Raw genomic sequence first — 27,462 nt, 5'->3', positions numbered from 1 at the left:
GTCATGGCAACGGTGATGTCATAATGGTCGTCATGGCAACGGTGACGTCATAATGGTCGTCATGGCAACGTCATAATAGTCGTCATGGCAACGTCGTAATGGTCGTCATGGCAACGTCATAATGGCCGTCATGGCAACAATGATGTCATAATGGTCGTCATGGCAACCGTGCTGTCATAATGGTCGTCATGGCGACGACATAATGGTCGTCATGGCGACGATAATGCCATAATGGTCGCCGTGGCAACGATGATGCCATAATGGTCGCCGTGGCAACGATGATGCCATATTGGTCGCCGTGGCAACGATGATGCCATAATGGTCGCCGTGGCAACGATGATGCCATAATGGTCGCCGTGGCAACGATGATGCCATAATGGTCGTCGTGGTAACAGTGATGTCATAATGGACGTCATGGCAACGTCATAATGGTCGTCATGGCAACGGTGATGCCATAATGGTCGTCACGGCAACGGTGATGCCATAATGGTCGTCACTTCAACGGTGATGCCATAATGGTCGTCACGGCAACGGTGATGCCATAATGGTTGTCATGGTAACAATGATGTCATAATGGTCGTCATGGCAACAATGACGTCATAATGGTCGTCATGGCAACAATGACGTCATAATGGTCGTCATGGCAACAATGACGTCATAATGGTCGTCATGGCAACAATGATGTCATAATGGTCGTCATGGTGATGTCATAATGGTCGTCATGGCAACGGTGACGTCATAATGGTCGTCATGGCAACGTCATAATAGTCGTCATGGCAACGTCATAATGGCCGTCATGGCAACAATGATGTCATAATGGTCGTCATGGCGACGTCATAATGGTCGTCATGGCGACGATAATGCCATAATGGTCGCCGTGGCAACGATGATGCCATAATGGTCGCCGTGGCAACGATGATGCCATATTGGTCGCCGTGGCAACGATGATGCCATAATGGTCGCCGTGGCAACGATGATGCCATAATGGTCGCCGTGGCAACGATGATGCCATAATGGTCGCCGTGGCAACGATGATGTCATAATGGTCGTCGTGGTAACAGTGATGTCATAATGGACGTCATGGCAACGTCATAATGGTCGTCATGGCAACGGTGATGCCATAATGGTCGTCACGGCAACGGTGATGCCATAATGGTCGTCCCGGCAACGGTGATGCCATAATGGTCGTCACGGCAACGGTGATGCCATAATGGTCGTCACGGCAACGGTGATGCCATAATGGTCGTCACGGCAACGGTGATGCCATAATGGTTGTCATGGCAACGTCATAATAGTCGTCATGGCAACGTCATAATGGTCGTCATGGCGACGTCATAATGGTCGTCATGGCGACGATAATGCCATAATGGTCGCCGTGGCAACGATGATGCCATAATGGTCGCCGTGGCAACGATGATGCCATATTGGTCGCCGTGGCAACGATGATGCCATAATGGTCGCCGTGGCAACGATGATGCCATAATGGTCGCCGTGGCAACGATGATGCCATAATGGTCGCCGTGGCAACGATGATGTCATAATGGTCGTCGTGGTAACAGTGATGTCATAATGGACGTCATGGCAACGTCATAATGGTCGTCATGGCAACGGTGATGCCATAATGGTCGTCACGGCAACGGTGATGCCATAATGGTCGTCACTTCAACGGTGATGCCATAATGGTCGTCACGGCAACGGTGATGCCATAATGGTCGTCATGGTAACAATGATGTCATAATGGTCGTCATGGCAACAATGACGTCATAATGGTCATCATGGCAACAATGACGTCATAATGGTCGTCATGGCAACAATGACGTCATAATGGTCGTCATGGCAACAATGATGTCATAATGGTCGTCATGGTGATGTCATAATGGTCGTCATGGCAACGGTGACGTCATAATGGTCGTCATGGCAACGTCATAAAAGTCGTCATGGCAACGTCATAATGGCCGTCATGGCAACAATGATGTCATAATGGTCGTCATGGCGACGTCATAATGGTCGTCATGGCGACGATAATGCCATAATGGTCGCCGTGGCAACGATGATGCCATAATGGTCGCCGTGGCAACGATGATGCCATATTGGTCGCCGTGGCAACGATGATGCCATAATGGTCGCCGTGGCAACGATGATGCCATAATGGACGCCGTGGCAACGATGATGCCATAATGGTCGCCGTGGCAACGATGATGTCATAATGGTCGTCGTGGTAACAGTGATGTCATAATGGACGTCATGGCAACGTCATAATGGTCGTCATGGCAACGGTGATGCCATAATGGTCGTCACGGCAACGGTGATGCCATAATGGTCGTCACGGCAACGGTGATGCCATAATGGTCGTCACGGCAACGGTGATGCCATAATGGTCGTCACGGCAACGGTGATGCCATAATGGTCGTCACGGTAACGGTGATGCCATAATGGTCGTCATGGCAACGTCATAATAGTCGTCATGGCAACGTCATAATGGTCGTCATGGCGACGTCATAATGGTCGTCATGGCGACGTCATAATGGTCGTCATGGCGACGTCATAATGGTCGTCATGGCAACAATGACGTCATAATGATCGTCATGGCAACAATGACGTCATAATGGTCGTCATGGCAACAATGACGTCATAATGGTCGTCATGGCAACAATGATGTCATAATGGTCGTCATGGCGACGGTGCTGTCATAATGGTCGTCATGGCAACGTCATAATGGTCGTCATGGCAACGGTGATGTCATAATGGTCGTCATGGCAACGGTGACGTCATAATGGTCGTCATGGCAACGTCATAATAGTCGTCATGGCAACGTCATAATGGTCGTCATGGCGACGTCATAATGGCCGTCATGGCAACAATGATGTCATAATGGTCGTCATGGCGACGGTGCTGTCATAATGGTCGTCATGGCAACGTCATAATGGTCGTCATGGCAACGTCATAATGGATGTCATAATGGTCGTCATGGCAACGGTGATGCCATAATGGTCGTCACGGCAACGGTGATGCCATAATGGTCGTCACGGCAACGGTGATGCCATAATGGTCGTCACGGCAACGGTGATGCCATAATGGTCGTCACGGCAACGGTGATGCCATAATGGTCGTCACGGCAACGGTGATGCCATAATGGTCGTCACGGCAACGGTGATGCCATAATGGTCGTCACGGCAACGGTGATGCCATAATGGTTGTCATGGCAACGTCATAATAGTCGTCATGGCAACGTCATAATGGTCGTCATGGCGACGTCATAATGGTCGTCATGGCGACGTCATAATGGTCGTCATGGCGACGTCATAATGGTCGTCATGGCGACGTCATAATGGTCGTCATGGCGACGTCATAATGGTCGTCATGGCAACAATGACGTCATAATGGTCGTCATGGCAACAATGACGTCATAATGGTCGTCATGGCAACAATGACGTCATAATGGTCGTCATGGCAACAATGACGTCATAATGGTCGTCATGGCAACAATGATGTCATAATGGTCGTCATGACAACAATGACGTCATAATGGTCGTCATGGCAACAATGACGTCATAATGGTCGTCATGGCAACAATGACGTCATAATGGTCGTCATGGCAACAATGATGTCATAATGGTCGTCATAGCGACTGTGCTGTCATAATGGTCGTCATGGCAACATCATAATGGTCGTCATGGCAACGGTGATGTCATAATGGTCGTCATGGCAACGGTGACGTCATAATGGTCGTCATGGCAACGTCATAATGGTCGTCATGGCAACGTCATAATGGTCGTCATGGCAACGATGATGCCATAATGGTCGCCGTGGCAACGATGATGCCATAATGGTCGCCGTGGCAACGATGATGCCATAATGGTCGCCGTGGCAACGATGATGCCATAATGGTCGCCGTGGCAACGATGATGCCATAATGGTCGCCGTGGCAACGATGATGCCATAATGGTCGCCGTGGCAACGATGATGCCATAATGGTCGCCGTGGCAACGATGATGCCATAATGGTCGCCGTGGCAATGATGATATCATAATGGTCGTCGTGGCAACAGTGATGTCATAATGGACGTCATGGCAACGTCATGATGGTCGTCATGGCAACGGTGATGCCATAATGGTCGTCATGGCAACGGTGATGTCATAATGGTTGTCATGGCAACATCATAATGGTCGTCATGGCAACGATGATGCCATAATGGTCGTCATAGCGACGTCATATTGGTCGTCATGGCAACGGTGATGTCATAATGGTCGTCATGGCAACGGTGATGTCATAATGGTCGTCATGGCAACAATGATGTCATAATGGACGTCATGGGAACGTCATAATGGTCGTCATGGCAACAATGATGTCATAATGGTCGTCATGCCAACGTCATAATGGTCGTCATGGCAACGGTGATGCCATAATGGTCATCATGGCGACGGTGCTGTCATAATGGTCATCATGGCGACGGTGCTGTCATAATGGTCGTCATGGCGACGGTGCTGTCATAATGGTCGTCATGGCAACGTCATAATGGTCGTCATGGCAACAATGATGTCATAATGGTCGTCTTGCCAACGTCATAATGGTCGTCATGGCAACGGTGATGCCATAATGGTCATCATGGCGACGGTGCTGTCATAATGGTCATCATGGCGACGGTGCTGTCATAATGGTCGTCATGGCAACGGTGATGTCATAATGGTCGTCATGGCAACGGTGATGCCATAATGGTCGTCACGGCAACGGTGATGCCATAATGGTCGTCACGGCAACGGTGATGCCATAATGGTCGTCACGGCAACGGTGATGCCATAATGGTCGTCACGGCAACGGTGATGCCATAATGGTCGTCACGGCAACGGTGATGCCATAATGGTCGTCACGGCAACGGTGATGCCATAATGGTCGTCACGGCAACGGTGATGCCATAATGGTCGTCACGGCAACGGTGATGCCATAATGGTCGTCATGGCAACGTCATAATAGTCGTCATGGCAACGTCATAATGGTCGTCATGGCAACGTCATAATGGCCGTCATGGCAACAATGATGTCATAATGGTCGTCATGGCGACGGTGCTGTCATAATGGTCGTCATGGCAACGTCATAATGGTTGTCATGGCAACGTCATAATGGTCGTCATGGCAACGGTGATGTCATAATGGTCGTCATGGCAACGGTGATGTCATAATGGTCGTCATGGCAACAATGATGTCATAATGGTCGTCATGGCAACGTCATAATGGCCGTCATGGCAACAATGATGTCATAATGGTCGTCATGGCAACAATGATGTCATAATGGTCGTCATGCCAACGTCATAATGGTCGTCATGGCAACGGTGATGCCATAATGGTCATTATGGCGACGGTGCTGTCATAATGGTCATCATGGCGACGGTGCTGTCATAATGGTCGTCATGGCGACGGTGCTGTCATAATGGTCGTCATGGCAACGTCATAATGGTCGTCATGGCAACGTCATAATGGTCGTCATGGCAACGTCATAATGGTCGTCATGGCAACGGTGATGTCATAATGGTCGTCATGGCAACGGTGATGCCATAATGGTCGTCACGGCAACGGTGATGCCATAATGGTCGTCACGGCAACGGTGATGCCATAATGGTCGTCACGGCAACGGTGATGCCATAATGGTCGTCACGGCAACGGTGATGCCATAATGGTCGTCACGGCAATGGTGATGCCATAATGGTCGTCACGGCAACGGTGATGCCATAATGGTCGTCACGGCAACGGTGATGCCATAATGGTCATCATGGCAACGTCATAATAGTCGTCATGGCAACGTCATAATGGTCGTCATGGCAACGTCATAATGGCCGTCATGGCAACAATGATGTCATAATGGTCGTCATGGCGACGGTGCTGTCATAATGGTCGTCATGGCAACGTTATAATGGTCGTCATGGCAACGTCATAATGGTCGTCATGGCAACGGTGATGTCATAATGGTCGTCATGGCAACGGTGATGTCATAATGGTCGTCATGGCAACAATGATGTCATAATGGTCGTCATGGCAACGTCATAATGGCCGTCATGGCAACAATGATGTCATAATGGTCGTCATGGCGACGGTGCTGTCATAATGGTCGTCATGGCAACGTCATAATGGTCGTCATGGCAACGGTGACGTCATAATGGTCGTCATGGCAACGGTGACGTCATAATGGTCGTCATGGCAACGGTGACGTCATAATGGTCGTCATGGCAACGTCATAATAGTCGTCATGGCAACGTCATAATGGTCGTCATGGCGACGTCATAATGGCCGTCATGGCAACAATGATGTCATAATGGTCGTCATGGCGACGGTGCTGTCATAATGGTCGTCATGGCAACGTCATAATGGTCGTCATGGCAACGTCTTAATGGATGTCATAATGGTCGTCATGGCAACGGTGATGCCATAATGGTCGTCACGGCAACGGTGATGCCATAATGGTCGTCACGGCAACGGTGATGCCATAATGGTCGTCACGGCAACGGTGATGCCATAATGGTCGTCAAGGCAACGGTGATGCCATAATGGTCGTCACGGCAACGGTGATGCCATAATGGTCGTCATGGCAACGTCATAATGGTCGTCATGGCAACGTCATAATGGTCGTCATGGCGACGTCATAATGATCGTCATGGCAACAATGACGTCATAATGGTCGTCATGGCAACAATGACGTCATAATGGTCGTCATGGCAACAATGACGTCATAATGGTCGTCATGGCAACAATGACGTCATAATGGTCGTCATGGCAACAATGACGTCATAATGGTCGTCATGGCAACAATGATGTCATAATGGTCGTCATGGCGACGGTGCTGTCATAATGGTCGTCATGGCAACGTCATAATGGTCGTCATGGCAACGGTGATGTCATAATGGTCGTCATGGCAACGTCATAATAGTCGTCATGGCAACGTCATAATGGTCGTCATGGCGACGTCATAATGGTCGTCATGGCGAAGTCATAATGGTCGTCATGGCGACGTCATAATGATCGTCATGGCAACAATGACGTCATAATGGTCGTCATGGCAACAATGACGTCATAATGGTCGTCATGGCAACAATGACGTCATAATGGTCGTCATGGCAACAATGATGTCATAATGGTCGTCATGGCGACGGTGCTGTCATAATGGTCGTCATGGCAACGTCATAATGGTCGTCATGGCAACGGTGATGTCATAATGGTCGTCATGGCAACGGTGACGTCATAATGGTCGTCATGGCGACGTCATAATGGTCGTCATGGCGACGATAATGCCATAATGGTCGCCGTGGCAACGATGATGCCATAATGGTCGCCGTGGCAACGATGATGCCATATTGGTCGCCGTGGCAACGATGATGCCATAATGGTCGCCGTGGCAACGATGATGCCATAATGGTCGCCGTGGCAACGATGATGCCATAATGGTCGCCGTGGCAACGATGATGTCATAATGGTCGTCGTGGTAACAGTGATGTCATAATGGACGTCATGGCAACGTCATAATGGTCGTCATGGCAACGGTGATGCCATAATGGTCGTCACGGCAACGGTGATGCCATAATGGTCGTCACGGCAACGGTGATGCCATAATGGTCGTCACGGCAACGGTGATGCCATAATGGTCGTCACGGCAACGGTGATGCCATAATGGTCGTCACGGCAACGGTGATGCCATAATGGTCGTCATGGCAACGTCATAATAGTCGTCATGGCAACGTCATAATGGTCGTCATGGCGACGTCATAATGGTCGTCATGGCGACGTCATAATGGTCGTCATGGCGACGTCATAATGGTCGTCATGGCAACAATGACGTCATAATGATCGTCATGGCAACAATGACGTCATAATGGTCGTCATGGCAACAATGACGTCATAATGGTCGTCATGGCAACAATGATGTCATAATGGTCGTCATGGCGACGGTGCTGTCATAATGGTCGTCATGGCAACGTCATAATGGTCGTCAAGGCAACGGTGATGTCATAATGGTCGTCATGGCAACGGTGACGTCATAATGGTCGTCATGGCAACGTCATAATAGTCGTCATGGCAACGTCATAATGGTCGTCATGGCGACGTCATAATGGCCGTCATGGCAACAATGATGTCATAATGGTCGTCATGGCGACGGTGCTGTCATAATGGTCGTCATGGCAACGTCATAATGGTCGTCATGGCAACGTCATAATGGATGTCATAATGGTCGTCATGGCAACGGTGATGCCATAATGGTCGTCACGGCAACGGTGATGCCATAATGGTCGTCACGGCAACGGTGATGCCATAATGGTCGTCACGGCAACGGTGATGCCATAATGGTCGTCACGGCAACGGTGATGCCATAATGGTCGTCACGGCAACGGTGATGCCATAATGGTCGTCACGGCAACGGTGATGCCATAATGGTCGTCACGGCAACGGTGATGCCATAATGGTTGTCATGGCAACGTCATAATAGTCGTCATGGCAACGTCATAATGGTCGTCATGGCGACGTCATAATGGTCGTCATGGCGACGTCATAATGGTCGTCATGGCGACGTCATAATGGTCGTCATGGCGACGTCATAATGGTCGTCATGGCGACGTCATAATGGTCGTCATGGCAACAATGACGTCATGGCAACAATGACGTCATAATGGTCGTCATGGCAACAATGACGTCATAATGGTCGTCATGGCAACAATGACGTCATAATGGTCGTCATGGCAACAATGATGTCATAATGGTCGTCATGACAACAATGACGTCATAATGGTCGTCATGGCAACAATGACGTCATAATGGTCGTCATGGCAACAATGACGTCATAATGGTCGTCATGGCAACAATGATGTCATAATGGTCGTCATAGCGACTGTGCTGTCATAATGGTCGTCATGGCAACGTCATAATGGTCGTCATGGCAACGGTGATGTCATAATGGTCGTCATGGCAACGGTGACGTCATAATGGTCGTCATGGCAACGTCATAATGGTCGTCATGGCAACGTCATAATGGTCGTCATGGCAACGATGATGCCATAATGGTCGCCGTGGCAACGATGATGCCATAATGGTCGCCGTGGCAACGATGATGCCATAATGGTCGCCGTGGCAACGATGATGCCATAATGGTCGCCGTGGCAACGATGATGCCATAATGGTCGCCGTGGCAACGATGATGCCATAATGGTCGCCGTGGCAACGATGATGCCATAATGGTCGCCGTGGCAACGATGATGCCATAATGGTCGCCGTGGCAATGATGATATCATAATGGTCGTCGTGGCAACAGTGATGTCATAATGGACGTCATGGCAACGTCATGATGGTCGTCATGGCAACTGTGATGCCATAATGGTCGTCATGGCAACGGTGATGTCATAATGGTTGTCATGGCAACATCATAATGGTCGTCATGGCAACGATGATGCCATAATGGTCGTCATAGCGACGTCATATTGGTCGTCATGGCAACGGTGATGTCATAATGGTCGTCATGGCAACGGTGATGTCATAATGGTCGTCATGGCAACAATGATGTCATAATGGACGTCATGGGAACGTCATAATGGTCGTCATGGCAACAATGATGTCATAATGGTCGTCATGCCAACGTCATAATGGTCGTCATGGCAACGGTGATGCCATAATGGTCATCATGGCGACGGTGCTGTCATAATGGTCATCATGGCGACGGTGCTGTCATAATGGTCGTCATGGCGACGGTGCTGTCATAATGGTCGTCATGGCAACGTCATAATGGTCGTCATGGCAACAATGATGTCATAATGGTCGTCTTGCCAACGTCATAATGGTCGTCATGGCAACGGTGATGCCATAATGGTCATCATGGCGACGGTGCTGTCATAATGGTCATCATGGCGACGGTGCTGTCATAATGGTCGTCATGGCAACGGTGATGTCATAATGGTCGTCATGGCAACGGTGATGCCATAATGGTCGTCACGGCAACGGTGATGCCATAATGGTCGTCACGGCAACGGTGATGCCATAATGGTTGTCACGGCAACGGTGATGCCATAATGGTCGTCACGGCAACGGTGATGCCATAATGGTCGTCACGGCAACGGTGATGCCATAATGGTCGTCACGGCAACGGTGATGCCATAATGGTCGTCACGGCAACGGTGATGCCATAATGGTCGTCACGGCAACGGTGATGCCATAATGGTCGTCATGGCAACGTCATAATAGTCGTCATGGCAACGTCATAATGGTCGTCATGGCAACGTCATAATGGCCGTCATGGCAACAATGATGTCATAATGGTCGTCATGGCGACGGTGCTGTCATAATGGTCGTCATGGCAACGTCATAATGGTTGTCATGGCAACGTCATAATGGTCGTCATGGCAACGGTGATGTCATAATGGTCGTCATGGCAACGGTGATGTCATAATGGTCGTCATGGCAACAATGATGTCATAATGGTCGTCATGGCAACGTCATAATGGCCGTCATGGCAACAATGATGTCATAATGGTCGTCATGGCAACAATGATGTCATAATGGTCGTCATGCCAACGTCATAATGGTCGTCATGGCAACGGTGATGCCATAATGGTCATTATGGCGACGGTGCTGTCATAATGGTCATCATGGCGACGGTGCTGTCATAATGGTCGTCATGGCGACGGTGCTGTCATAATGGTCGTCATGGCAACGTCATAATGGTCGTCATGGCAACGTCATAATGGTCGTCATGGCAACGTCATAATGGTCGTCATGGCAACGGTGATGTCATAATGGTCGTCATGGCAACGGTGATGCCATAATGGTCGTCACGGCAACGGTGATGCCATAATGGTCGTCACGGCAACGGTGATGCCATAATGGTCGTCACGGCAACGGTGATGCCATAATGGTCGTCACGGCAACGGTGATGCCATAATGGTCGTCACGGCAACGGTGATGCCATAATGGTCGTCACGGCAACGGTGATGCCATAATGGTCATCATGGCAACGTCATAATAGTCGTCATGGCAACGTCATAATGGTCGTCATGGCAACGTCATAATGGCCGTCATGGCAACAATGATGTCATAATGGTCGTCATGGCGACGGTGCTGTCATAATGGTCGTCATGGCAACGTTATAATGGTCGTCATGGCAACGTCATAATGGTCGTCATGGCAACGGTGATGTCATAATGGTCGTCATGGCAACGGTGATGTCATAATGGTCGTCATGGCAACAATGATGTCATAATGGTCGTCATGGCAACGTCATAATGGCCGTCATGGCAACAATGATGTCATAATGGTCGTCATGGCGACGGTGCTGTCATAATGGTCGTCATGGCAACGTCATAATGGTCGTCATGGCAACGGTGACGTCATAATGGTCGTCATGGCAACGGTGACGTCATAATGGTCGTCATGGCAACGGTAACGTCATAATGGTCGTCATGGCAACGTCATAATAGTCGTCATGGCAACGTCATAATGGTCGTCATGGCGACGTCATAATGGCCGTCATGGCAACAATGATGTCATAATGGTCGTCATGGCGACGGTGCTGTCATAATGGTCGTCATGGCAACGTCATAATGGTCGTCATGGCAACGTCATAATGGATGTCATAATGGTCGTCATGGCAACGGTGATGCCATAATGGTCGTCACGGCAACGGTGATGCCATAATGGTCGTCACGGCAACGGTGATGCCATAATGGTCGTCACGGCAACGGTGATGCCATAATGGTCGTCACGGCAACGGTGATGCCATAATGGTCGTCACGGCAACGGTGATGCCATAATGGTCGTCACGGCAACGGTGATGACATAATGGTCGTCACGGCAACGGTGATGCCATAATGGTCGTCACGGCAACGGTGATGCCATAATGGTCGTCACGGCAACGGTGATGCCATAATGGTCGTCATGGCAACGTCATAATGGTCGTCATGGCAACGTCATAATGGTCGTCATGGCGACGTCATAATGGTCGTCATGGCGACGTCATAATGGTCGTCATGGCGACGTCATAATGATCGTCATGGCAACAATGACGTCATAATGGTCGTCATGGCAACAATGACGTCATAATGGTCGTCATGGCAACAATGACGTCATAATGGTCGTCATGGCAACAATGACGTCATAATGGTCGTCATGGCAACAATGACGTCATAATGGTCGTCATGGCAACAATGATGTCATAATGGTCGTCATGGCGACGGTGCTGTCATAATGGTCGTCATGGCAACGTCATAATGGTCGTCATGGCAACGGTGATGTCATAATGGTCGTCATGGCAACGTCATAATAGTCGTCATGGCAACGTCATAATGGTCGTCATGGCGACGTCATAATGGTCGTCATGGCGACGTCATAATGGTCGTCATGGCGACGTCATAATGATCGTCATGGCAACAATGACGTCATAATGGTCGTCATGGCAACAATGACGTCATAATGGTCGTCATGGCAACAATGACGTCATAATGGTCGTCATGGCAACAATGATGTCATAATGGTCGTCATGGCGACGGTGCTGTCATAATGGTCGTCATGGCAACGTCATAATGGTCGTCATGGCAACGGTGATGTCATAATGGTCGTCATGGCAACGGTGACGTCATAATGGTCGTCATGGCAATGTCATAATAGTCGTCATGGCAACGTCATAATGGTCGTCATGGCGACGTCATAATGGCCGTCATGGCAACAATGATGTCATAATGGTCGTCATGGCGACGGTGCTGTCATAATGGTCGTCATGGCAACGTCATAATGGTCGTCATGTCAACGGTGACGTCATAATGGTCGTCATGGCAACGGTGACGTCATAATGGTCGTCATGGCAACGGTGACGTCATAATGGTCGTCATGGCAACGTCATAATAGTCGTCATGGCAACGTCATAATGGTCGTCATGGCGACGTCATAATGGCCGTCATGGCAACAATGATGTCATAATGGTCGTCATGGCGACGGTGCTGTCATAATGGTCGTCATGGCAACGTCATAATGGTCGTCATGGCAACGTCATAATGGATGTCATAATGGTCGTCATGGCAACGGTGATGCCATAATGGTCGTCACGGCAACGGTGATGCCATAATGGTCGTCACGGCAACGGTGATGCCATAATGGTCGTCACGGCAACGGTGATGCCATAATGGTCGTCACGGCAACGGTGATGCCATAATGGTCATCACGGCAACGGTGATGCCATAATGGTCGTCACGGCAACGGTGATGCCATAATGGTCGTCACGGCAACGGTGATGCCATAATGGTCGTCACGGCAACGGTGATGCCATAATGGTCGTCATGGCAACGTCATAATGGTCGTCATGGCGACGTCATAATGGTCGTCATGGCGACGTCATAATGGTCGTCATGGCGACGTCATAATGGTCGTCATGGCGACGTCATAATGGTCGTCATGGCAACAATGACGTCATAATGGTCGTCATGGCAACAATGACGTCATAATGGTCGTCATGGCAACAATGACGTCATAATGGTCGTCATGGCAACAATGACGTCATAATGGTCGTCATGGCAACAATGACGTCATAATGGTCGTCATGGCAACAATGATGTCATAATGGTCGTCATGGCGACGGTGCTGTCATAATGGTCGTCATGGCAACGTCATAATGGTCGTCATGGCAACGGTGATGTCATAATGGTCGTCATGGCAACGTCATAATAGTCGTCATGGCAACGTCATAATGGTCGTCATGGCGACGTCATAATGGTCGTCATGGCGACGTCATAATGGTCGTCATGGCGACGTCATAATGATCGTCATGGCAACAATGACGTCATAATGGTCGTCATGGCAACAATGACGTCATAATGGTCGTCATGGCAACAATGACGTCATAATGGTCGTCATGGCAACAATGATGTCATAATGGTCGTCATGGCGACAGTGCTGTCATAATGGTCGTCATGGCAACGTCATAATGGTCGTCATGGCAACGGTGATGTCATAATGGTCGTCATGGCAACGGTGACGTCATAATGGTCGTCATGGCAACGTCATAATAGTCGTCATGGCAACGTCATAATGGTCGTCATGGCGACGTCATAATGGCCGTCATGGCAACAATGATGTCATAATGGTCGTCATGGCGACGGTGCTGTCATAATGGTCGTCATGGCAACGTCATAATGGTCGTCATGGCAACGTTATAATGGATGTCATAATGGTCGTCATGGCAACGGTGATGCCATAATGGTCGTCACGGCAACGGTGATGCCATAATGGTCGTCACGGCAACGGTGATGCCATAATGGTCGTCACGGCAACGGTGATGCCATAATGGTCGTCACGGCAACGGTGATGCCATAATGGTCGTCACGGAAACGGTGATGCCATAATGGTCGTCACGGCAACGGTGATGCCATAATGGTCGTCACGGCAACGGTGATGCCATAATGGTCGTCACGGCAACGGTGATGCCATAATGGTTGTCATGGCAACGTCATAATAGTCGCCATGGCAACGTCATAATGGTCGTCATGGCGACGTCATAATGGTCGTCATGGCGACGTCATAATGGTCGTCATAGCGACGTCATAATGGTCGTCATGGCGACGTCATAATGGTCGTCATGGCGACGTCATAATGATCGTCATGGCAACAATGACGTCATAATGGTCGTCATGGCAACAATGACGTCATAATGGCCGTCATGGCAACAATGACGTCATAATGGTCGTCATGGCAACAATGACGTCATAATGGTCGTCATGGCAACAATGATGTCATAATGGTCGTCATGGCAACAATGACGTCATAATGGTCGTCATGGCAACAATGACGTCATAATGGTCGTCATGGCAACAATGATGTCATAATGGTCGTCATGGCGACGGTGCTGTCATAATGGTCGTCATGGCAACGTCATAATGGTCGTCATGGCAACGGTGATGTCATAATGGTCGTCATGGCAACGGTGACGTCATAATGGTCGTCATGGCAACGTCATAATAGTCGTCATGGCAACGTCATAATGGTCGTCATGGCAACGTCATAATGGCCGTCATGGCAACAATGATGTCATAATGGTCGTCATGGCAACCGTGCTGTCATAATGGTCGTCATGGCGACGTCATAATGGTCGTCATGGCAACGTCATAATAGTCATCATGGCAACGTCATAATGGTCGTCATGGCAACGTCATAATGGCCGTCATGGCAACAATGATGTCATAATGGTCGTCATGGCAACCGTGCTGTCATAATGTTCGTCATGGCGACGTCATAATGGTCGTCATGGCGACGATAATGCCATAATGGTCGCCGTGGCAACGATGATGCCATAATGGTCGCCGTGGCAACGATGATGCCATATTGGTCGCCGTGGCAACGATGATGCCATAATGGTCGCCGTGGCAACGATGATGCCATAATGGTCGCCGTGGCAACGATGATGCCATAATGGTCGCCGTGGCAACGATGATGTCATAATGGTCGTCGTGGTAACAGTTATGTCATAATGGACGTCATGGCAACGTCATAATGGTCGTCATGGCAACGGTGATGCCATAATGGTCGTCACGGCAACGGTGATGCCATAATGGTCGTCACGGCAACGGTGATGCCATAATGGTCGTCACGGCAACGGTGATGCCATAATGGTCGTCATGGCAACAATGATGTCATAATGGTCGTCATGGCAACAATGACGTCATAATGGTCGTCATGGCAACAATGACGTCATAACGGTCGTCATGGCAACAATGATGTCATAATGGTCGTCATGGCGACGGTGCTGTCATAATGGTCGTCATGGCAACGTCATAATGGTCGTCATGGCAACGGTGATGTCATAATGGTCGTCATGGCAACGGTGACGTCATAATGGTCGTCATGGCAACGTCATAATGGCCGTCATGGCAACGTCATAATGGCCGTCATGGCAACAATGATGTCATAATGGTCGTCATGGCAACCGTGCTGTCATAATGGTCGTCATGGCGACGTCATAATGGTCGTCATGGCGACGATAATGCCATAATGGTCGCCGTGGCAACGATGATGCCATAATGGTCGCCGTGGCAACGATGATGCCATATTGGTCGCCGTGGCAACGATGATGCCATAATGGTCGCCGTGGCAACGATGATGCCATAATGGTCGCCGTGGCAACGATGATGCCATAATGGTCGCCGTGGCAACGATGATGCCATAATGGTCGCCGTGGCAACGATGATGTCATAATGGTCGTCGTGGTAACAGTGATGTCATAATGGACGTCATGGCAACGTCATAATGGTCGTCATGGCAACGGTGATGCCATAATGGTCGTCACGGCAACGGTGATGCCATAATGGTCGTCACGGCAACGGTGATGCCATAATGGTCGTCACGGCAACGGTGATGCCATAATGGTCGTCACGGCAACGGTGATGCCATAATGGTCGTCACGGCAACGGTGATGCCATAATGGTCGTCACGGCAACGGTGATGCCATAATGGTCGTCATGTCAACGTCATAATAGTCGTCATGGCAACGTCATAATGGTCGTCATGGCGACGTCATAATGGTCGTCATGGCGACGTCATAATGGTCGTCATGGCGACCTCATAATGATCGTCATGGCAACAATGACGTCATAATGGTCGTCATGGCAACAATGACGTCATAATGGTCGTCATGGCAACAATGACGTCATAATGGTCGTCATGGCTGCAATGATGTCATAATGGTCGTCATGGCAACGGTGCTGTCATAATGGTCGTCATGGCAACGTCATAATGGTCGTCATGGCAACGGTGATGTCATAATGGTCGTCATGGCAACGGTGACGTCATAATGGTCGTCATGGCAACGTCATAATAGTCGTCATGGCAACGTCATAATGGTCGTCATGGCGACGTCATAATGGCCGTCATGGCGACGTCATAATGGCCGTCATGGCAACAATGATGTCATAATGGTCGTCATGGCGACGGTGCTGTCATAATGGTCGTCATGGCAACGTCATAATGGTCGTCATGGCAACGTCATAATGGATGTCATAATGGTCGTCATGGCAACGGTGATGCCATAATGGTCGTCACGGCAACGGTGATGCCATAATGGTCGTCACGGCAACGGTGATGCCATAATGGTCGTCACGGCAACGGTGATGCCATAATGGTCGTCACGGCAACGGTGATGCCATAATGGTCGTCACGGCAACGGTGATGCCATAATGGTCGTCACGGCAACGGTGATGCCATAATGGTCGTCACGGCAACGGTGATGCCATAATGGTCGTCATGGCAACGTCATAATAGTCGTCATGGCAACGTCATAATGGTCGTCATGGCGACGTCATAATGGTCGTCATGGCGACGTCATAATGATCGTCATGGCAACAATGACGTCATAATGGTCGTCATGGCAACAATGACGTCATAATGGTCGTCATGGCAACAATGACGTCATAATGGTCGTCATGGCAACAATGACGTCATAATGGTCGTCATGGCAACAATGACGTCATAATGGTCGTCATGGCAACAATGACGTCATAATGGTCGTCATGGCGACGGTGCTGTCATAATGGTCGTCATGGCAACGTCATAATGGTCGTCATGGCAACGGTGATGTCATAATGGTCGTCATGGCAACGGTGACGTCATAATGGTCGTCATGGCAACGTCATAATAGTCGTCATGGCAACGTCGTAATGGTCGTCATGGCAACGTCATAATGGCCGTCATGGCAACAATGATGTCATAATGGTCGTCATGGCAACCGTGCTGTCATAATGGTCGTCATGGCGACGTCATAATGGTCGTCATGGCGACGATAATGCCATAATGGTCGCCGTGGCAACGATGATGCCATAATGGTCGCCGTGGCAACGATGATGCCATATTGGTCGCCGTGGCAACGATGATGCCATAATGGTCGCCGTGGCAACGATGATGCCATAATGGTCGCCGTGGCAACGATGATGCCATAATGGTCGCCGTGGCAACGATGATGTCATAATGGTCGTCGTGGTAACAGTGATGTCATAATGGACGTCATGGCAACGTCATAATGGTCGTCATGGCAACGGTGATGCCATAATGGTCGTCACGGCAACGGTGATGCCATAATGGTCGTCACTTCAACGGTGATGCCATAATGGTCGTCACGGCAACGGTGATGCCATAATGGTCGTCATGGTAACAATGATGTCATAATGGTCGTCATGGCAACAATGACGTCATAATGGTCGTCATGGCAACAATGACGTCATAATGGTCGTCATGGCAACAATGACGTCATAATGGTCGTCATGGCAACAATGATGTAATAATGGTCGTCATGGTGATGTCATAATGGTCGTCATGGCAACGGTGACGTCATAATGGTCGTCATGGCAACGTCATAATAGTCGTCATGGCAACGTCATAATGGCCGTCATGGCAACAATGATGTCATAATGGTCGTCATGGCGACGTCATAATGGTCGTCATGGCGACGATAATGCCATAATGGTCGCCGTGGCAACGATGATGCCATAATGGTCGCCGTGGCAACGATGATGCCATATTGGTCGCCGTGGCAACGATGATGCCATAATGGTCGCCGTGGCAACGATGATGCCATAATGGTCGCCGTGGCAACGATGATGCCATAATGGTCGTCACGGCAACGGTGATGCCATAATGGTCGTCACGGCAACGGTGATGCCATAATGGTCGTCACGGCAACGGTGATGCCATAATGGTCGTCATGGCAACGTCATAATAGTCGTCATGGCAACGTCATAATGGTCGTCATGGCGACGTCATAATGGTCGTCATGGCGACGTCATAATGGTCGTCATGGCGACGTCATAATGATCGTCATGGCAACAATGACGTCATAATGGTCGTCATGGCAACAATGACGTCATAATGGTCGTCATGGCAACAATGACGTCATAATGGTCGTCATGGCAACAATGATGTCATAATGGTCGTCATGGCGACGGTGCTGTCATAATGGTCGTCATGGCAACGTCATAATGGTCGTCATGGCAACGGTGATGTCATAATGGTCGTCATGGCAACGGTGACGTCATAATGGTCGTCATGGCAACGTCATAATAGTCGTCATGGCAACGTCATAATGGTCGTCATGGCGACGTCATAATGGCCGTCATGGCAACAATGATGTCATAATGGTCGTCATGGCGACGGTGCTGTCATAATGGTCGTCATGGCAACGTCATAATGGTCGTCATGGCAACGTTATAATGGATGTCATAATGGTCGTCATGGCAACGGTGATGCCATAATGGTCGTCACGGCAACGGTGATGCCATAATGGTCGTCACGGCAATGGTGATGCCATAATGGTCGTCACGGCAACGGTGATGCCATAATGGTCGTCACGGCAACGGTGATGCCATAATGGTCGTCACGGCAACGGTGATGCCATAATGGTCGTCACGGCAACGGTGATGCCATAATGGTCGTCACGGCAACGGTGATGCCATAATGGTTGTCATGGCAACGTCATAATAGTCGCCATGGCAACGTCATAATGGTCGTCATGGCGACGTCATAATGGTCGTCATGGCGACGTCATAATGGTCGTCATAGCGACGTCATAATGGTCGTCATGGCGACGTCATAATGGTCGTCATGGCGACGTCATAATGATCGTCATGGCAACAATGACGTCATAATGGTCGTCATGGCAACAATGACGTCATAATGGTCGTCATGGCAACAATGACGTCATAATGGTCGTCATGGCAACAATGACGTCATAATGGTCGTCATGGCAACAATGACGTCATAATGGTCGTCATGGCAACAATGACGTCATAATGGTCGTCATGGCAACAATGACGTCATAACGGTCGTCATGGCAACAATGATGTCATAATGGTCGTCATGGCGACCGTGCTGTCATAATGGTCGTCATGGCAACGTCATAATGGTCGTCATGGCAACGGTGATGTCATAATGGTCGTCATGGCAACGGTGACGTCATAATGGTCGTCATGGCAACGTCATAATAGTCGTCATGGCAACGTCATAATGGTCGTCATGGCAACGTCATAATGGCCGTCATGGCAACAATGATGTCATAATGGTCGTCATGGCAACCGTGCTGTCATAATGGTCGTCATGGCGACGTCATAATGGTCGTCATGGCGACGATAATGCCATAATGGTCGCCGTGGCAACGATGATGCCATAATGGTCGCCGTGGCAACGATGATGCCATATTGGTCGCCGTGGCAACGATGATGCCATAATGGTCGCCGTGGCAACGATGATGCCATAATGGTCGCCGTGGCAACGATGATGCCATAATGGTCGCCGTGGCAACGATGATGCCATAATGGTCGCCGTGGCAACGATGATGTCATAATGGTCGTCGTGGTAACAGTGATGTCATAATGGACGTCATGGCAACGTCATAATGGTCGTCATGGCAACGGTGATGCCATAATGGTCGTCACGGCAACGGTGATGCCATAATGGTCGTCACGGCAACGGTGATGCCATAATGGTCGTCACGGCAACGGTGATGCCATAATGGTCGTCACGGCAACGGTGATGCCATAATGGTCGTCACGGCAACGGTGATGCCATAATGGTCGTCATGTCAACGTCATAATAGTCGTCATGGCAACGTCATAATGGTCGTCATGGCGACGTCATAATGGTCGTCATGGCGACGTCATAATGGTCGTCATGGCGACGTCATAATGATCGTCATGGCAACAATGACGTCATAATGGTCGTCATGGCAACAATGACGTCATAATGGTCGTCATGGCAACAATGACGTCATAATGGTCGTCATGGCTGCAATGATGTCATAATGGTCGTCATGGCAACGGTGCTGTCATAATGGTCGTCATGGCAACGTCATAATGGTCGTCATGGCAACGGTGATGTCATAATGGTCGTCATGGCAACGGTGACGTCATAATGGTCGTCATGGCAACGTCATAATAGTCGTCATGGCAACGTCATAATGGTCGTCATGGCGACGTCATAATGGCCGTCATGGCGACGTCATAATGGCCGTCATGGCAACAATGATGTCATAATGGTCGTCATGGCGACGGTGCTGTCATAATGGTCGTCATGGCAACGTCATAATGGTCGTCATGGCAACGTCATAATGGATGTCATAATGGTCGTCATGGCAACGGTGATGCCATAATGGTCGTCACGGCAACGGTGATGCCATAATGGTCGTCACGGCAACGGTGATGCCATAATGGTCGTCACGGCAACGGTGATGCCATAATGGTCGTCACGGCAACGGTGATGCCATAATGGTCGTCACGGCAACGGTGATGCCATAATGGTCGTCACGGCAACGGTGATGCCATAATGGTCGTCATGGCAACGTCATAATAGTCGTCATGGCAACGTCATAATGGTCGTCATGGCGACGTCATAATGGTCGTCATGGCGACGTCATAATGATCGTCATGGCAACAATGACGTCATAATGGTCGTCATGGCAACAATGACGTCATAATGGTCGTCATGGCAACAATGACGTCATAATGGTCGTCATGGCAACAATGACGTCATAATGGTCGTCATGGCAACAATGACGTCATAATGGTCGTCATGGCAACAATGACGTCATAATGGTCGTCATGGCGACGGTGCTGTCATAATGGTCGTCATGGCAACGTCATAATGGTCGTCATGGCAACGGTGATGTCATAATGGTCGTCATGGCAACGGTGACGTCATAATGGTCGTCATGGCAACGTCATAATAGTCGTCATGGCAACGTCGTAATGGTCGTCATGGCAACGTCATAATGGCCGTCATGGCAACAATGATGTCATAATGGTCGTCATGGCAACCGTGCTGTCATAATGGTCGTCATGGCGACGTCATAATGGTCGTCATGGCGACGATAATGCCATAATGGTCGCCGTGGCAACGATGATGCCATAATGGTCGCCGTGGCAACGATGATGCCATATTGGTCGCCGTGGCAACGATGATGCCATAATGGTCGCCGTGGCAACGATGATGCCATAATGGTCGCCGTGGCAACGATGATGCCATAATGGTCGCCGTGGCAACGATGATGTCATAATGGTCGTCGTGGTAACAGTGATGTCATAATGGACGTCATGGCAACGTCATAATGGTCGTCATGGCAACGGTGATGCCATAATGGTCGTCACGGCAACGGTGATGCCATAATGGTCGTCACTTCAACGGTGATGCCATAATGGTCGTCACGGCAACGGTGATGCCATAATGGTCGTCATGGTAACAATGATGTCATAATGGTCGTCATGGCAACAATGACGTCATAATGGTCGTCATGGCAACAATGACGTCATAATGGTCGTCATGGCAACAATGACGTCATAATGGTCGTCATGGCAACAATGATGTAATAATGGTCGTCATGGTGATGTCATAATGGTCGTCATGGCAACGGTGACGTCATAATGGTCGTCATGGCAACGTCATAATAGTCGTCATGGCAACGTCATAATGGCCGTCATGGCAACAATGATGTCATAATGGTCGTCATGGCGACGTCATAATGGTCGTCATGGCGACGATAATGCCATAATGGTCGCCGTGGCAACGATGATGCCATAATGGTCGCCGTGGCAACGATGATGCCATATTGGTCGCCGTGGCAACGATGATGCCATAATGGTCGCCGTGGCAACGATGATGCCATAATGGTCGCCGTGGCAACGATGATGCCATAATGGTCGTCACGGCAACGGTGATGCCATAATGGTCGTCACGGCAACGGTGATGCCATAATGGTCGTCACGGCAACGGTGATGCCATAATGGTCGTCATGGCAACGTCATAATAGTCGTCATGGCAACGTCATAATGGTCGTCATGGCGACGTCATAATGGTCGTCATGGCGACGTCATAATGGTCGTCATGGCGACGTCATAATGATCGTCATGGCAACAATGACGTCATAATGGTCGTCATGGCAACAATGACGTCATAATGGTCGTCATGGCAACAATGACGTCATAATGGTCGTCATGGCAACAATGATGTCATAATGGTCGTCATGGCGACGGTGCTGTCATAATGGTCGTCATGGCAACGTCATAATGGTCGTCATGGCAACGGTGATGTCATAATGGTCGTCATGGCAACGGTGACGTCATAATGGTCGTCATGGCAACGTCATAATAGTCGTCATGGCAACGTCATAATGGTCGTCATGGCGACGTCATAATGGCCGTCATGGCAACAATGATGTCATAATGGTCGTCATGGCGACGGTGCTGTCATAATGGTCGTCATGGCAACGTCATAATGGTCGTCATGGCAACGTTATAATGGATGTCATAATGGTCGTCATGGCAACGGTGATGCCATAATGGTCGTCACGGCAACGGTGATGCCATAATGGTCGTCACGGCAATGGTGATGCCATAATGGTCGTCACGGCAACGGTGATGCCATAATGGTCGTCACGGCAACGGTGATGCCATAATGGTCGTCACGGCAACGGTGATGCCATAATGGTCGTCACGGCAACGGTGATGCCATAATGGTCGTCACGGCAACGGTGATGCCATAATGGTTGTCATGGCAACGTCATAATAGTCGCCATGGCAACGTCATAATGGTCGTCATGGCGACGTCATAATGGTCGTCATGGCGACGTCATAATGGTCGTCATAGCGACGTCATAATGGTCGTCATGGCGACGTCATAATGGTCGTCATGGCGACGTCATAATGGTCGTCATGGCAACAATGACGTCATAATGGTCGTCATGGCAACAATGACGTCATAATGGTCGTCATGGCAACAATGACGTCATAATGGTCGTCATGGCGACGGTGCTGTCATAATGGTCGTCATGGCAACGTCATAATGGTCGTCATGGCAACGTCATAATGGATGTCATAATGGTCGTCATGGCAACGGTGATGCCATAATGGTCGTCACGGCAACGGTGATGCCATAATGGTCGTCACGGCAACGGTGATGCCATAATGGTCGTCACGGCAACGGTGATGCCATAATGGTCGTCACGGCAACGGTGATGCCATAATGGTCGTCACGGCAACGGTGATGCCATAATGGTCGTCACGGCAACGGTGATGCCATAATGGTCGTCATGGCAACGTCATAATAGTCGTCATGGCAACGTCATAATGGTCGTCATGGCGACGTCATAATGGTCGTCATGGCGACGTCATAATGATCGTCATGGCAACAATGACGTCATAATGGTCGTCATGGCAACAATGACGTCATAATGGTCGCCATGGCAACAATGACGTCATAATGGTCGTCATGGCAACAATGACGTCATAATGGTCGTCATGGCAACAATGACGTCATAATGGTCGTCATGGCAACAATGACGTCATAATGGTCGTCATGGCGACGGTGCTGTCATAATGGTCGTCATGGCAACGTCATAATGGTCGTCATGGCAACGGTGATGTCATAATGGTCGTCATGGCAACGGTGACGTCATAATGGTCGTCATGGCAACGTCATAATAGTCGTCATGGCAACGTCGTAATGGTCGTCATGGCAACGTCATAATGGCCGTCATGGCAACAATGATGTCATAATGGTCGTCATGGCAACCGTGCTGTCATAATGGTCGTCATGGCGACGTCATAATGGTCGTCATGGCGACGATAATGCCATAATGGTCGCCGTGGCAACGATGATGCCATAATGGTCGCCGTGGCAACGATGATGCCATATTGGTCGCCGTGGCAACGATGATGCCATAATGGTCGCCGTGGCAACGATGATGCCATAATGGTCGCCGTGGCAACGATGATGCCATAATGGTCGCCGTGGCAACGATGATGTCATAATGGTCGTCGTGGTAACAGTGATGTCATAATGGACGTCATGGCAACGTCATAATGGTCGTCATGGCAACGGTGATGCCATAATGGTCGTCACGGCAACGGTGATGCCATAATGGTCGTCACTTCAACGGTGATGCCATAATGGTCGTCACGGCAACGGTGATGCCATAATGGTCGTCATGGTAACAATGATGTCATAATGGTCGTCATGGCAACAATGACGTCATAATGGTCGTCATGGCAACAATGACGTCATAATGGTCGTCATGGCAACAATGACGTCATAATGGTCGTCATGGCAACAATGATGTAATAATGGTCGTCATGGTGATGTCATAATGGTCGTCATGGCAACGGTGACGTCATAATGGTCGTCATGGCAACGTCATAATAGTCGTCATGGCAACGTCATAATGGCCGTCATGGCAACAATGATGTCATAATGGTCGTCATGGCGACGTCATAATGGTCGTCATGGCGACGATAATGCCATAATGGTCGCCGTGGCAACGATGATGCCATAATGGTCGCCGTGGCAACGATGATGCCATATTGGTCGCCGTGGCAACGATGATGCCATAATGGTCGCCGTGGCAACGATGATGCCATAATGGTCGCCGTGGCAACGATGATGCCATAATGGTCGTCACGGCAACGGTGATGCCATAATGGTCGTCACGGCAACGGTGATGCCATAATGGTCGTCACGGCAACGGTGATGCCATAATGGTCGTCATGGCAACGTCATAATAGTCGTCATGGCAACGTCATAATGGTCGTCATGGCGACGTCATAATGGTCGTCATGGCGACGTCATAATGGTCGTCATGGCGACGTCATAATGATCGTCATGGCAACAATGACGTCATAATGGTCGTCATGGCAACAATGACGTCATAATGGTCGTCATGGCAACAATGACGTCATAATGGTCGTCATGGCAACAATGATGTCATAATGGTCGTCATGGCGACGGTGCTGTCATAATGGTCGTCATGGCAACGTCATAATGGTCGTCATGGCAACGGTGATGTCATAATGGTCGTCATGGCAACGGTGACGTCATAATGGTCGTCATGGCAACGTCATAATAGTCGTCATGGCAACGTCATAATGGTCGTCATGGCGACGTCATAATGGCCGTCATGGCAACAATGATGTCATAATGGTCGTCATGGCGACGGTGCTGTCATAATGGTCGTCATGGCAACGTCATAATGGTCGTCATGGCAACGTTATAATGGATGTCATAATGGTCGTCATGGCAACGGTGATGCCATAATGGTCGTCACGGCAACGGTGATGCCATAATGGTCGTCACGGCAATGGTGATGCCATAATGGTCGTCACGGCAACGGTGATGCCATAATGGTCGTCACGGCAACGGTGATGCCATAATGGTCGTCACGGCAACGGTGATGCCATAATGGTCGTCACGGCAACGGTGATGCCATAATGGTCGTCACGGCAACGGTGATGCCATAATGGTTGTCATGGCAACGTCATAATAGTCGCCATGGCAACGTCATAATGGTCATCATGGCGACGTCATAATGGTCGTCATGGCGACGTCATAATGGTCGTCATAGCGACGTCATAATGGTCGTCATGGCGACGTCATAATGGTCGTCATGGCGACGTCATAATGGTCGTCATGGCAACAATGACGTCATAATGGTCGTCATGGCAACAATGACGTCATAATGGTCGTCATGGCAACAATGACGTCATAATGGTCGTCATGGCAACAATGACGTCATAATGGTCGTCATGGCAACAATGACGTCATAATGGTCGTCATGGCAACAATGACGTCATAATGGTCGTCATGGCAACAATGACGTCATAACGGTCGTCATGGCAACAATGATGTCATAATGGTCGTCATGGCGACGGTGCTGTCATAATGGTCGTCATGGCAACGTCATAATGGTCGTCATGGCAACGGTGATGTCATAATGGTCGTCATGGCAACGGTGACGTCATAATGGTCGTCATGGCAACGTCATAATAGTCGTCATGGCAACGTCATAATGGTCGTCATGGCAACGTCATAATGGCCGTCATGGCAACAATGATGTCATAATGGTCGTCATGGCAACCGTGCTGTCATAATGGTCGTCATGGCGACGTCATAATGGTCGTCATGGCGACGATAATGCCATAATGGTCGCCGTGGCAACGATGATGCCATAATGGTCGCCGTGGCAACGATGATGCCATATTGGTCGCCGTGGCAACGATGATGCCATAATGGTCGCCGTGGCAACGATGATGCCATAATGGTCGCCGTGGCAACGATGATGCCATAATGGTCGCCGTGGCAACGATGATGCCATAATGGTCGCCGTGGCAACGATGATGTCATAATGGTCGTCGTGGTAACAGTGATGTCATAATGGACGTCATGGCAACGTCATAATGGTCGTCATGGCAACGGTGATGCCATAATGGTCGTCACGGCAACGGTGACGCCATAATGGTCGTCACGGCAACGGTGATGCCATAATGGTCGTCACGGCAACGGTGATGCCATAATGGTCGTCACGGCAACGGTGATGCCATAATGGTCGTCATGGTAACAATGATGTCATAATGGTCGTCATGGCAACAATGACGTCATAATGGTCGTCATGGCAACAATGACGTCATAATGGTCGTCATGGCAACAATGACGT

This window comes from Phyllobates terribilis, unplaced genomic scaffold (genome assembly GCF_046119375.1).
Source record: "Phyllobates terribilis strain yellow unplaced genomic scaffold, ASM4611937v1 Scaffold_67__1_contigs__length_7525285, whole genome shotgun sequence".
Taxonomy (NCBI): domain Eukaryota; kingdom Metazoa; phylum Chordata; class Amphibia; order Anura; family Dendrobatidae; genus Phyllobates; species Phyllobates terribilis.
The sequence above is the reverse complement of the archived record's forward strand: the minus strand, read 5'-3'. Positions refer to the sequence as shown.